Source organism: Cervus canadensis, chromosome 9 (genome assembly GCF_019320065.1).
Source record: "Cervus canadensis isolate Bull #8, Minnesota chromosome 9, ASM1932006v1, whole genome shotgun sequence".
Classification (NCBI taxonomy): Eukaryota; Metazoa; Chordata; class Mammalia; order Artiodactyla; family Cervidae; genus Cervus; species Cervus canadensis.
The window spans coordinates 56,543,470-56,557,541 of record NC_057394.1 but is presented as its reverse complement, the minus strand read 5'-3'; positions in this window follow the sequence as shown (position 1 = coordinate 56,557,541).

Below are 14,072 nucleotides of genomic sequence, written 5' to 3'. Positions count from 1 at the left end.
CAGAGGCTTTCAACAACATCACCTATGTTTCCTTGATCCTGTTGAACTCCTGCACTCAGCCTGAGTACCAGAAAGAACCGTGTATAAAGCAGACTTGCACATAATGCAGTTGTTGGCGTCAAGCACGGTTGAACCTAGCTGAGAAGAGCCATAGACACAGCCCAGCTATAGAATCGGGATCTGTGTTTCTGAGCCATTGAGATTTTGAGGTCATTTATTGAAGAAGAAAAGGTTGCTGAATACAGCAGTCAGTAACTCAACCAGTTACAGAACTAGTAAGTAGAAGAACTTGGGTTTGACCTCTGGCTGGCTGACTCCAGAGCCCTGTTGGAAAATACAATGCTCATTTGTGTCTAACTTCAGTAAAAATGTGCTTCCCTGGTGTCTCAGGCAGTAAAGAATCTGCCTGCAATACAGAAGACCCAGTTTCCATCCCTGGGCTGGGAAGATTCCCTAGAGGAATGGCAACCCACTCAAATATTCTTGCCTGGGGATTCCATGGACAGAGGAGCCTGGCTTGCTACAGTAAACATAAAATTTAGAGATTATTTATTTGAACAGGTTTCCATTAATTTGGCCATCATTCAAATGTATATTGAGAACCTAAATGTTGTCCATGCACACAATTCCAAAAAAAGAAAAGGAAAAATCATTTTCCCTGCCTTCAGAAAGTCAAAGAACATGATGTTGAATTACCCCGTTTTCATGTACTAACTCGTAAATCTAGGACTACATTAATAATCTGAAAGTACTATTCAAACTTCCTTGGAGTTAATTCCATGGAGAAAAGTTAAGGTTAATTAGAAACTAGTTTATTGCTTGATATTTTCTTTTAAATAAAAGTTAGCTTTACCTGGAGTTTAGGGTTAGCAGACCAGGTGCTCTAAATAATAGTAAATAGCATTTTGTTTATTGCTTAATGGTATCATGAATGGATTGAGCTTTATAAATGTTATTTAATCTGATGCACTCATTTATTAGGTGAGGAATATGACGTATAACATTGTTATGCAGTATAAACCCAAGTTATTCATTGGTATATCATAAAATATAACATCAATTAATTGAACTTCAAAGACTAGCCATTTCTCTACTCTCTACAATGCTCAAGGAGAAGGAACATATTCTGTACCACATCAAGATGTCCCCAAAGGTCCCAAGGAAATTGGGAAAATCTAGATTGGAAAATCTAGTACTTCTTTATGATTCATCAAACATTATAGTACCTGCCTTTTTCCATAATATAGTTATTATAGTTTTAAAATTGCAACTGAAAATGTTAGTATTCTCTAAGAAACCACAAAACTTGTTCCTGAAATAGAATCAGAGAATATTTTATGCCTTAAAGAAGGTCTATGTAATCTTGAATATTTCATCTTAATATTTTTTTTCTGGTCTAAAATCTATGTCTAATATAATAATTATTTCAACTTCTCAGAGAAAAACATATATAAGTATTACTGTCTGAATCAAGAATGTAAATTAGTGTGGGTCAGGAATTCCCTGGCAGTCCAGGAGATAAGACTCTGCTCTCTCATTGCTGAGGGAGAAGTTTCAATCCCTGGTTGGGGAACTAAGATTGCAACCAGGAATGGTTAATTTTGAATTCACATTGAATCTGCTGTGTGACTTTAACCTTTATCTTGCCCATTTTTGTTATTATAGGCATACATAACGGCCTACTTCAGAGAGATAACCTGACCCTGACCATTGGTGAAGGACTATGTCCTTCTTAAATTCTTTGTGTGGTAAATGGCTCTGAGTCCCTCTTTGGCTGTTTACCAGTGTGGCCCAGAAACACACATTCAGGGAAGCCAGAATCACAGATAGAAGTGGCATCTTTGTTAGTATGACAGGAGATATTCCATTTCACATCACCCAGAAAATGACTATAAGGAAGTGAAACTACACATCACCCTGCCTGAGGCTTGCCATTCTAGGGGACATTTGCAAGGACTGAATAATCTTTTTTTTGTTTCCTTAGCTCTCCCCATATCTGATCCATAAAAGAACCTGGCCACCAGACTTAGGACAAGATGGTTATTTTGAGGTGCTAGCCTGCCATCTTCTCAGTCACTGGCTCCCAAATAAAGTCCCTTCCTTGTCTCAACACCTCGACTTGGGTTTATTGACCTATCTTGCAGGGACAAGAGTGAGCCTGGAATCAGTTACAAGATATATATATATATATATACCTTGTTACTTGTTATATATATATATATATATATTATATATATATATATTATATATGTTATAATATACATATATTATATGTAACTGGAATTAGTTACAAGGTATATATATATATATATATATATATATACACCTTGTTACTTGTTATATATATATATATATTATATATATATTATATATATATATATATGTTTGAAATGTAAAATATTAATACATTTATGAGACAAAATTCAGGAGTCCCATAGGAAATGTTTTAGTATAGAAAATCTAGTATCTCTAGTATCAAATTAGTATAGGAACAATTAACAAGAGAATGTAGTTACCCTGGACTACTCACTGGCTACTCACACAAACGGTTGCATGCTCTTTGATGCTTAGGATGTCATTAGTCAACACAGTGGAGGAATTTGTCTTTTGGTGATCAAGGTTTAAAATGACAAAATAAAATATGTGTTGTTATTGTTTACATCTCTTTTCCTTTCTCTATTTCCTTATGGAAAAAAATGACCCTATAAATATCCCTTATAGATTTTCTAACCTGTTCACAATTGGCTAGGCCCTGATTAGTTAAGTTTTTTTTTTTTTTTTTTTCCATTTTTTTTTTATTAGTTGGAGGCTAATTACTTCACAACATTGCAGTGGGTTTGTCATACATTGACATGAATCAGCCATAGAGTTACACGTATTCCCCATCCCGATCCCCCCTCCACCTCCCTCTCCACCCGATTCCTCTGGGTCTTCCCAGTGCACCAGGCCCAAGCACTTGTCTCATGCATCCCACCTGGGCTGGTGATCTGTTTCACCATAGATAATATACATGCTGTTCTTCGAAACATCCCACCCTCACCTTCTCCCACAGAGTTCAAAAGTCTGTTCTGTACATCTGTGTCTCTTTTTCTGTTTTGCATATAGGGTTATCATTACCATCTTTCTAAGTTCCATATATATGTGTTAGTATGCTGTAATGTTCTTTATCTTTCTGGCTTACTTCACTCTGTATAATGGGCTCCAGTTTCATCCATCTCATTAGAACTGATTCAAATGAATTCTTTTCAATGGCTGAGTAATATTCCATGGTGTATATGTACCACAGCTTCCTTATCCATTCGTCTGCTGATGGGCATCTAGGTTGCTTCCATGTCCTGGCTATTATAAACAGTGCTGCGATGAACATTGGGGTGCACGTGTCTCTTTCAGATCTGGTTTCCTCAGTGTGTATGCCCAGAAGTGGGATTGCTGGGTCATATGGCAGTTCTAACACCTTCATGTCCAGAATATTTGTCAGGTAACAGCTGAAGAAAAACTCTTTTTTTTTTTTTTTGAATGATTTCAAAATCAAGACTTAAAAATATTCTAGACATGAAGGTGTTAGGTAGTTAGAATAGGAAAAAGGAGCCCAGAATGGCAGTGGCTAAAAGACAAGGAGGGAAAAGCCCACAAAAATAGATCAAAGGAAGTTCTGAGGACAGGAGTGAGGACCTCAGGTAGAACAAACAGCACTCCTGGCTAGCCCAATTTACATAGGGCAGGCCCAGGGGGAGGAGAAAAAAAAACATAAAAAGAGGAGCCAAAGGGCTGGGGGTCTCTCTCTCTGCTCTTCGCGTCTTTTGGGTTGGCATCCATCATGCCTTGAGGATGTATTTTCCTTTATTTTATAAATAAAGCAGAGCTGTAACACGGAGCTGTAACACTGATCCATCCGAGAGCTGTAATGCTGGTCCATCGCTTCAAATTTTTGTTGTGATGAGACAGAACCAGGGAAATTACACACTCCCTTGACAAAGGCAAAGTGGTTGTGTGAGGAGGCTTTACAAATAGCTGAAGAAAGAAGAGGAGTGTAAAGCAAGGGAGAAAGAGAAATGTACACCCAACCTAATGCAGAGTTCCAAAGATTAGCAAGGAGAGACAAAAAGGCCTTCTTCAATGAACAATGCCTAGAAATAGAAAAAAACAACAGAAAAGGTAAGACAAGAGATCCCTTCAAGAAAACTGGAAATATCAAAGGAACATTTCATCCAAAGATAGACACAGTAAAGAACAGAAATGGTAAAGATCTACTAGAAGCAAAAGAGATCAAGAAGAGATGGAAAGAATACACAGGCAAACTGTAAAAAAAAAAAAAAAAAAAAAAAAGATCTTAGTGGCCCAGATAATCACAATCGTGTAGTCTCTTACTCAGAGCCAGGCAGAGTGTGAACTCAAGTGTCACTTAGCAAGCACTGCTGTCAGTGAAGCTGGTGGAGGTGATGGAATTCCAACAGAGCTATTTAAAATCCTAAAAGATGATGCTATTAAAGTGTTGCATTCAATATGTCAGCAAATTTGGAAAACTAGGCAGTTGCAACAGGACTGGAAAAGGCCAATCCTGATCCCAATTCCCAAGAAGGGCAGTACTAAAGAATTTTCAAATCACTGGACAATTGCACTCATCTCCCAGGCTAGTTAGGTTATGCTCAAAATCCTCCAAGCTAGGCTTCAGCATTTCACAAACCAAGAAGTTCCAGATGTTCAAATTATGTTTAGAAAAGGCAGAGGAACAAGAGATCAAATTGTCAACATTCACTGAATCATAGAGAAAGCAAGAGAATTCCCAAAAACCATCTACCTCTGTTTCTCTGGCTATGCCAAAGCCTTTGACTGTGTGGACTAGAAGCCTTCATCTTAGTTTTGTTTTATTTTGTTTTTAATGCTGATATTTAAGCCGAATTTTTCACTCTCTTCCTTCATCTTCATAAAGTACAATCCACACAAACTGTGAAAAATTCTTAAAGAGATGGGATCATACCTGTCTCTTGAGAAACCTGTATGTGGGTCAAGAGGCAACAGAACACTGTATGGAACAACTGACTGGTTCAAGATTGAGAAAGGAGTGCGACAAGGCTGTTTATTGTCACCCTGTTTATTTAATTTATACGCTGAGCACATCATACGAAATCCTGGGCTGGATGAGTTACTAGCTGGAATCAAGACTGCTGGGGGAAATAACAATGTATGCAGATGATACCACTCTAAAGGCAGAAAATGAAGAGGGGCTAAAGAGCCTCCTTATGAGGATGAAGGAAGAGAGTGAAAAATCTGGCTTAAAAGGCAGTATTAAAAACAAACAAAAAAACTAAGATCATGGCTTCGAGTCTCATCACATCATGGCAAATAGAAGGGGAAGAGTTGGAAGAAGTGACAGATTTCCTCTTCTCAGGCTCTAAAATCACTGCAGATGGTGACTGCAGTCATGAAATTAGAAGACAGCCGCTTCTTATGTGGAAAGCCCTGACGAAACTTAGTGTGTTAAAAAAGCAAATATGTCATTTTGCTGACAAAGTTCTGTATACTCAAGGGTATGCTCTTTCTGGTAGTCATGTACAGATGTGAGAGCTGGACAATAAAGAAGGCTGAGTGCCAAAGAATTGATGCTTTCAAACTGTGGTCCTGGAGAAGACTCTTGAGAGTCCCTAGTAAAGCAAGGAGACCAAACCAGTCAAGGAGATCAAATCAATCTTAAAGTTAATCAACCCTGAATACTCTGATACTGAAGCTGAAGCTCCAATACTTTGGCTACCTGATGGAAGAGCTGACTCATTGGAAAAGACCCTGATGCTGGGAAAGATCAAAGTCATGAGATGAAGAGGGTGACAGAGGATGAAATGGTTGGATGGCATCAATTCATTGGACATGAACTTCGGCAAATTCCAAGAGATGGTGAGGGTTAGAGAAGCCTGGCATGCTGCAGTTCATGGGATACCAAAGAGTCAGACATGATTTGGCAACTTAACAACAACATGAAAGAGATTCTCTTATAGTCAAAGCAAAATAAAAAATAGGTGAGGCCCACATATCCTTAATCTTTCTTTAAAATCAAGTTTATATATTTTATTAATCTGAATCTAGGGTCTAGTAAAACAATTTCTAAAGTAATTTACTTCTCTTTGAAGGTGTTCATAAACACATGTATATTTCAAATGTGTCTGCTATGTAATGAGTGACATTACAGAGGATTACTTACTATACCCCTGATTGTAACTATTGGAGACAGACAATTTTTTTTTCTTTTATGAAGATGCTGCAATTAATTATCTGAGATAGCTTTGTAAGCTAACTGAATAGCTAGTCACCTTTACATTTATATGGGAAATAAAGATATGAATTCCTTCTCTAATTCAAGTGAAATGTCTTACCCTTCAATGTCTTCCTTCATCTGATTATGTAGTCCCTGTGTCTATTATTCTTTGCCCTTATATTTATCTTTGGTTAATACTTTACTTCAAGCCACCATCTTGACAGGGATTTCTTTCCTTTTTCTCTCTCCCTAATTGTATATAACTGCAATTGTATGTAGTACTAGGGTTTATTTTTCTTAACTTCTTCATTCACTCTTTTGGAATTTATTTATTTTTTTGAGTAAGTTGATAGTGTCTAATCTTTCCTGGATAATTCCTTATTTTTATTTATTCTACATAAGAATATGGACTTCCCTGGTGGCTCAGATAAAGAAACCACCTGCAATGTGGGAGACCCGGCTTCAATTCCTGGGTTGGGAAGATCCCCTGGAGAAGGGAACAGCTATCCACTCCAGTCTTCTAGCCTAGAGAATTCCATGTACAGAGGAGCCTGACAGGATATAGTTCATGGGGTCACAAAGGGTCAGACATGACTGAGTGACTTTCACATCACAGAAGAATATAGAGGAGAATGATGAACTTAAAGATATCTGTTTTTCAGCAGCTTTCATTAGCATCTGTTATGTGCCAGATACTTACCTAAAAAGTGTCAGATGTATGTAAAGTGGTAAATAAAAACAATAAAACTTGCTTTCATGTAGTTCAGTCTGAGTGGGGAAAGCATACTATAAATAAATCCTGAAAGATAACATACTATTTTAAAGATAAATTTCTGGGTATATCTGCATAATAAATTCTTATATTCTGATTATATCTATTTTTATCTCTTTACATGTCAAAAATTTGTAACATCACTTTCTACAGGAAAATACCAAACACAATTCATTCCTTTAATATAATTGTTCAACAGTTCTCAATAATTGACAATTTATAAAGATGTTTTTAGTTTTATAGCTTATAATAGAAGTCAAATAGCTTCTTTGAAGTCTTAGATGACATGAAAAATAATAATACATTAGATATTTGCAAATATTTTTCAGAAAGCAGAAAGCAAATATTTCAGACTTTGTGTTCCATGCGGTCTCTGACACAACTACTAAATTCTGCCCTAGAAGTGCAAACATGGCCATAGACAATACTTAAATTAATGAATGTGGCTGTGTTCCACTAAACTATTATTTATAAAAGCAGGCAAAAGGCCAGATTTTCCCCTAGGGCCATATTTTGTTAACTGCTGATATATATTAATTAGTTCTCTATGGTAATCTATTTTATAAAACATACACATTACTTGCATAGTCAACAAAACCACTAAGCTATTTAACTAGATTAAAAAATAATAATAGTTTTTCTTCTAACCATTCTGCTTAGTTTTCAGGTTGCTTCTGATTCAAGGTGTAGTGGTTTATAAGAAAGACCTGAAATTAACAGTCTGGATTCAAATCCCAACACTAAAACTTTATAAAATATATGACCTCAGGCATGCATGTATTTACTTTAAGCTGTGATTCTCTTTAGTTATCCAGTGATGATAATAAAATATGTACCAATGGTATTTTTTGAGAGATAATTCACATAAATAGTGGAAATTGCTAAATTCAGAGATTGCAAAATAATAAGCACTTTATTAACACAAAGCATTCTTTTTGTAGAGTTATTAACTTTAACCTATTTTAGGAACAATGGTCATAATGTGTTTGCTATTCGTAAGAATGTAGAGAAATTATAGGCTACAAGAAAAATCTTTCTGAAAAAGCACAACTGAATGAAAGCCAATTTTTATTTTTATTTTTTTAAGTTATACCAATGATTGAAAACTGAAAAAGTTTGGGAAGAAAAGTTTTTGAAGATATCAAGTTTCAAACATTTATTTTATATGTTAAAAGATCAAAGTGAAAGTGAAAGTCACACAATTGTGTCTGACTCTGCAACTCCACAGATTATACAGTCCATAGAATTTTCCAGGCCAGAATACTGGAGTGGGTTGCCTATCCCTTCTCCAATAGTTCTTCCCAACCCAGGAATCGAACCAGAGTCTCCTGCATTGCAGGCAGATTCTTTACCAACTGAGCTATCAGGGAAGCCCAAAAGATCAAAATACTATTGCATTTTTTCCTCATAATTTCTGATTATTACAGTTTATTTTCAATCTAATCTTTGTTAAAAAAATATGTTTGCCTAAAAAGAAAACAGCAAAGGTCACATTATTGAAATATCATTTCACAATAACCAGTGATTGCATGGAATTAAAATCACTAGTGAGCAGAAATTACAAATAGAGACTAGGAAATGAATGTGTAATTGAATAATCTCTCAATTTTCTCAGGGAACAGGTTGGATGATTTTATATTCAGGGGGTTCTGAGGAAGATTTAACTTATCTCTAGTTTTTGGAAATTATTTTACTTTACTAACATTCATACCAGTGGAGTAGAAAGCACAGTCATTGAAATATCTTTGACACTTCTGGCATTTGATATACTGTAAAAGAGCTTCTGTCAAAGCAATATGTGTGCAGACTACTGGTGCTTTTTCTTATGACGAATATAACACAAAACCCTGATGATGTGTTCTGTTAGTAAAGTGAAACTGCCAACAGCAGATCAATACCAGGGATGAATATCAGTGCTGAAGTATTCACTAATGGCTGTTCTAGGTCCCAGGGCAGTTGAAGAAGAGCAAATTGTATCTTAATAAGAGTTACAGGTCAGTAATGACATTGAAATACAGAGCATAATGTAGAGAGTTTCAAAGTCATTTTTATCATGAAATTCAATCACTAAAATTTTATGGGATTGATGGATTCTTAGAGTCTAAAGTATCTTGCTTCATGTCCAAAATGTCACCACATAATGAGGTAAAAACTGATTATAAATAATTTAATTGTTTTACAGTTTGATTTGATAGTAGAGTTTCTACAGTGCACAATTCCAAGGAACATCTTCAAATCAGAGTTCATATAAATGCTATCCATTATTAAACTAGGGGTGAACTCTGCATAGACCTCAATATCTTCTATCAGTCCAGTGATGTACTTAGAGGTATGCAAAACAGAAGCCATGTCTGACTGAAAAATTAAGAAAACCTCAGTTAAATATTGCTTACATCTGATATGAATTCAATTTATAAAAAAAACTAAGTATATAGCTACAATGCACTATGATTAATACAATCATCAGAGACAAATGTTTCTTCAGTCTTGTTGCTTTGCCCTCCCTAACACATGGCAGTGATCTTATTGTCCAAGGTATCTGCTTGTTTCAGGTATCTTGAACACGTTGCAGCAAGCAGGAAGAAAAATCTTATGCTTTTCTTTTTTAACAAGATATTTCATACAGCACTCCTATTTAAACCCCACTGGCAAGATGTAGTTATAAGGTCACAATAGAATTTAAAGTTAATTGAGAAATTGTGTCATTATCCTAAGTGACCATTCAGAATGTGCCTATGTATATCAGAGGTTCTAACAATAAAGAATAAAAATAAACATGGAGAAGAAATTAGCACTCTTTTCTACAGTTTCATAACCCACATATTGACATTTAGTGAAAAATAATCAACTAAGTATTATGAAAAACATATATGTTATCATATGTTATGAACTCAGACACTCCCAAAATATCTGATTCAAGGATTAAAATGCTTTAATATAAAAACTTTAAAATATAAAAGTTTAGAAAATAAGTAATCAAAATACATTTTTTCTTTACTTTTATAAATGTTCTTCATAGGTTTAAAAAATATTCCTAAGTATTATTATTAGGTGAATTACAGTAATATTAGATCATGGGTTAATGTGAGAGTGGGGAAATAGAAAGAGCGTGTAAAAGCATAGAAACATTCAGCTATAAGATGAACAAATTCTGAGAGCCTAAATTATAACAGGGAGAAGGCAATGGCAACCCACTCCAGTACTCTTGCCTGGAAAATCCCATGGACGGAGGAGCCTGGTGGGCTGCAGTCCATGGGGTCACTAAGAGTCAGACACGACTGAGCGACTTCACTTTCACTTTTCACTTTCCTGCATTGGAGAAGGAAATGGCAACCCACTCCAGGGTTCTTGCCTGGAGAATCCCAGGGACGGGGGAGCCTGGTGGGCTGCCGTCTATGGGGTCGCACAGGGTCAGACACGACTGAAGCGACTTAGCAGCAACAGCAGCAATGTATAACAAGATGACTATAGTCACCTAGTATTATAATTGATAACACTGTATTATATAATTGAAATTTGCTGTAAGAGTACAATTTAGATAATCTCACCAAAAAAAAAATAATAATAATAAAAAGAAATGAATATGTGTTAATTCAATGAGGAATCTTTTCATAAGGCAAACACATATCCAATCATCATGTTGTACACTTCAAATATACTGGAACTTCAATAAACCTGAAACAAATGATAGTAGGTTATTGAAAATATAATTGACATATGAAGGGAATCCCTGAAGGAGGGCATGGCAATCCACTCCAGTATCCTTGCCTGGAGAATCCCCTGGGCAGAGGACTCTGGGTGACTACGGTCCTTGGGGTCGCAAAGAATCGGACACACACATGAAGGGAATAGAGTAAAAAGTAACAAAAGAAATTGTGTAGATTGATTGTTTTAGGCTTCAAGATGTAGCTCCCAAAATTGGCTGCTTATTGGGATTATCTGAAACTCTTTTAAAAGAGTAGGATTTTTAAAAAGAATAGAATTACACCTGTCCCTTCTGCTACTGTAACCTTAGTAAAAGTTTCATCATATGACTACAACTATCAAAGAATCTTAGAAATGTAACTTAAGCCTTGTGCCCAGGAAGAAAGGAAATAATGAATTTTGTTTGACAGCCAGCAGTCTCTACAGGCTTATTCTTTGAGCAATACCAAATGTACCCATGGCCTGTATGCCTTAGGTTTACATTCTAAAATCAGTCGTGCAATGGAGATGTAATTATTCTTACATAAATTAACCTCTGAAGTCAGTGTAGGCCAGTTCTCACTGAAGCACTCAGGCTGTTTCAGGGAAGGCTGGACTTCTCCAAAGAAATTGGGGAAACATTAGGAGCAAAAAAGGTGTCAGGTAAGAGTGCCCACTTTAACAATAGGAATGGCAGGCAGTAATTATATTGATTATCTGTTCATGCTTAAGAATGCAGATAGTATTTTTATAGTATTCAATACTATAAAAAATAATTACCTTGTCACTTCCTTGAAACAGACAGGACACATGCAATTTTAGTGAACCTCTTAATAATAACAAGAGGAAACTCTTAGCTCTGCTAACCAAAATATTTGTTGAGACTAATGGGTTCCAAAATCTTTTAGAAAATAAACTATATTTTACTTCATTAGTTTATCCTTTTTAAAAGTTTCTATTCTTGTCTCCTCAACTCTACTCATATTTTCTTCTTATTATGCATTTTGATTTTCTTCATAGTAATAATTTCTATCTGAGGTAACCTCAGTTCTTTATTTACTTGTTTATCATCTGTTTCCTTTACCAGAATATTAATCTCATGTGAGTATACTACTGTCTTCATCAGTTGAAATATGATTAAACCATAAGAAATAGTTCTTGAATTAATAAATGAATAGAAAAGTGAATGAATTGTCATAAAAACAGATGGCTGATGTGATTCATGGATGGATAGATAGATACATAGATAGAAAAATATTCAACATTAATTTTATAATGAAGAGCACTTGATAGAAGAACTAAAAGTCTTAATGCTAAAAATGGGTGCAAGTGTAGTGTAATAGTTTTGTTTTTGTTTTTGTTTTTTTTTTAGATTCTTAAGTTAATATATCTGAGGAAATTATATTATAGAAAAAAAGTAGACTCTTACATCAACTGGATTATTTCAGGTTTTAGTAAATTATAAGAAACTGTTATGACTAACAGGATATTGTTTAAAATGAAGTGACAAATAGTTCCGATCAATTGAGGTATAGCAACTTAATCTTAGCTCCCAAAGAAGGGATGCTGTCTTTATTATAAGGCTCAATGAGTAGTATGGGAATAAAAATTGGCAGCAAAGATACTATTTCCACAGTTAATGTTTCCTCCATGCCTGCTTGCATGGAGCTTACTTTCTGATGGCACAGTAAGACAGTTCACTTCTTGGAGGCTTATCCATTCTATAGCAAACCTCTAGGATTCAAATATATTCAAATTCATCTCAGCAGTTCCTCTTAGTCACACTCCAGGGTATTACTTTAACGAATTTAAATCTCCACTCTTTAATGACAGCTCAAGCAATTAACATCTCCTAAAGGGAATCTAAATGCAAACAGCTTATGCAAAGCAATATCCCTGAAGGGGACTTTAAGCACCTAACCCCTAAGGAACAACTTATGCAAACAAGTATCAGTTGAAGTAGTTTACCCTTAATAAATATTTATTCAAACTAATGCCCTCAAGCAAATTCTCAAGTCTAGTTACCACGCTACACACACACACACACACACACGCACACACACACACTATTGCATACATATATATACACACACATAAATGAATATCCTAAATTTTCTTCAGATAGAATAAATAAAACAGAATAAAAAAATAGGTTTAAGCTCAGATATATTTTGTACTGGAGTATTAAACACATGCATAGCAAGAATTCCACTGAATTTATTTTTATATGGTTAAATGCAGATTTTAAAGGGCACATACATACACTCAATCTTTCACATTGGCATATGGTAACAGACACCACTGAAAGCATTTCTTGTCACTCCTTTACAAAGTATATATATATTTGACTTGATCAGTGATTACTCTAGGTTTGCTTCAATTCATTGGAAGTGTAGAACAAAACATGAATTCATCAAAATTATTCTGTAGGATTTAAAATTCAACTTTGGTAATGTGATGCTATTATGCAGGCATTATGCAGGTATTATGATGGTGTTATGCAGGTGGGGGCTTCCCTGGTAAATCAGCTGGTAAAGAATCCACCTTCAATGCAGGAGACCTGGGTTTGATTCCTGGGTCAGGAAGATCCTCTGGAGAAGGGATAGGCTACCCACTCCAGTATTCTGGACTAGAGAATTCTATGGGCTGTATAGTCCACAGGGTCTCAAAGAGTCAGACAAGACTGAGTGAATTTCACTTTCAGTTTCATTATGCAGGTAAAGATAGAAATTGAAATCAGTAGTTGCTATCTATTCTTCAGCTATGTTTTAATGGAAATGGAGGAATATTAAAGATATACATAAGTTCAAAAGCAGGAATTAAGAAGAGATAGCATTGAAAAAAATTTTTTAAAGTGTTTTTAATTTGACATCTGAGTATAAAATTGGAATAAATCTTGAAAGTTCCAACAATTGGTATATATGAAATCATATCATAATAAGCAAAAATTGAACCTTAGGAAAAATATTAACTTGAAACTGTTTATGGAATGGGGGTCCTTTCTATAGCACAACAGTGGGTGCTTGAACTATCTGAGGAGACACTTGTTCTGACAAAGCAAGATAACTTATTGGGAAGAGGCACCCAGGAAGAGGGAGGAGAGCAGGTGGCTAAGGTAACCTGCCAGCACCGCTTGGCCACAAGGCTCACTATCTCGGGTTTTACAATGATGAGATTAGTTCCTGGTGATCTCTGTTCAGTCATTCTGACTCTAGGTCCTTCTTGGTGGCACATGCATTTTTCAGTCAAGATGTATCCAGCAAGAAGGATTCTTGGGGGCTGGTAGGACATATGGACTGGGGTCTCCTTTAGACCTTTCTCAAATTTTCCTGCATGGTGGTGTTTTGTTAATTCTGTGTTTGTTACCAG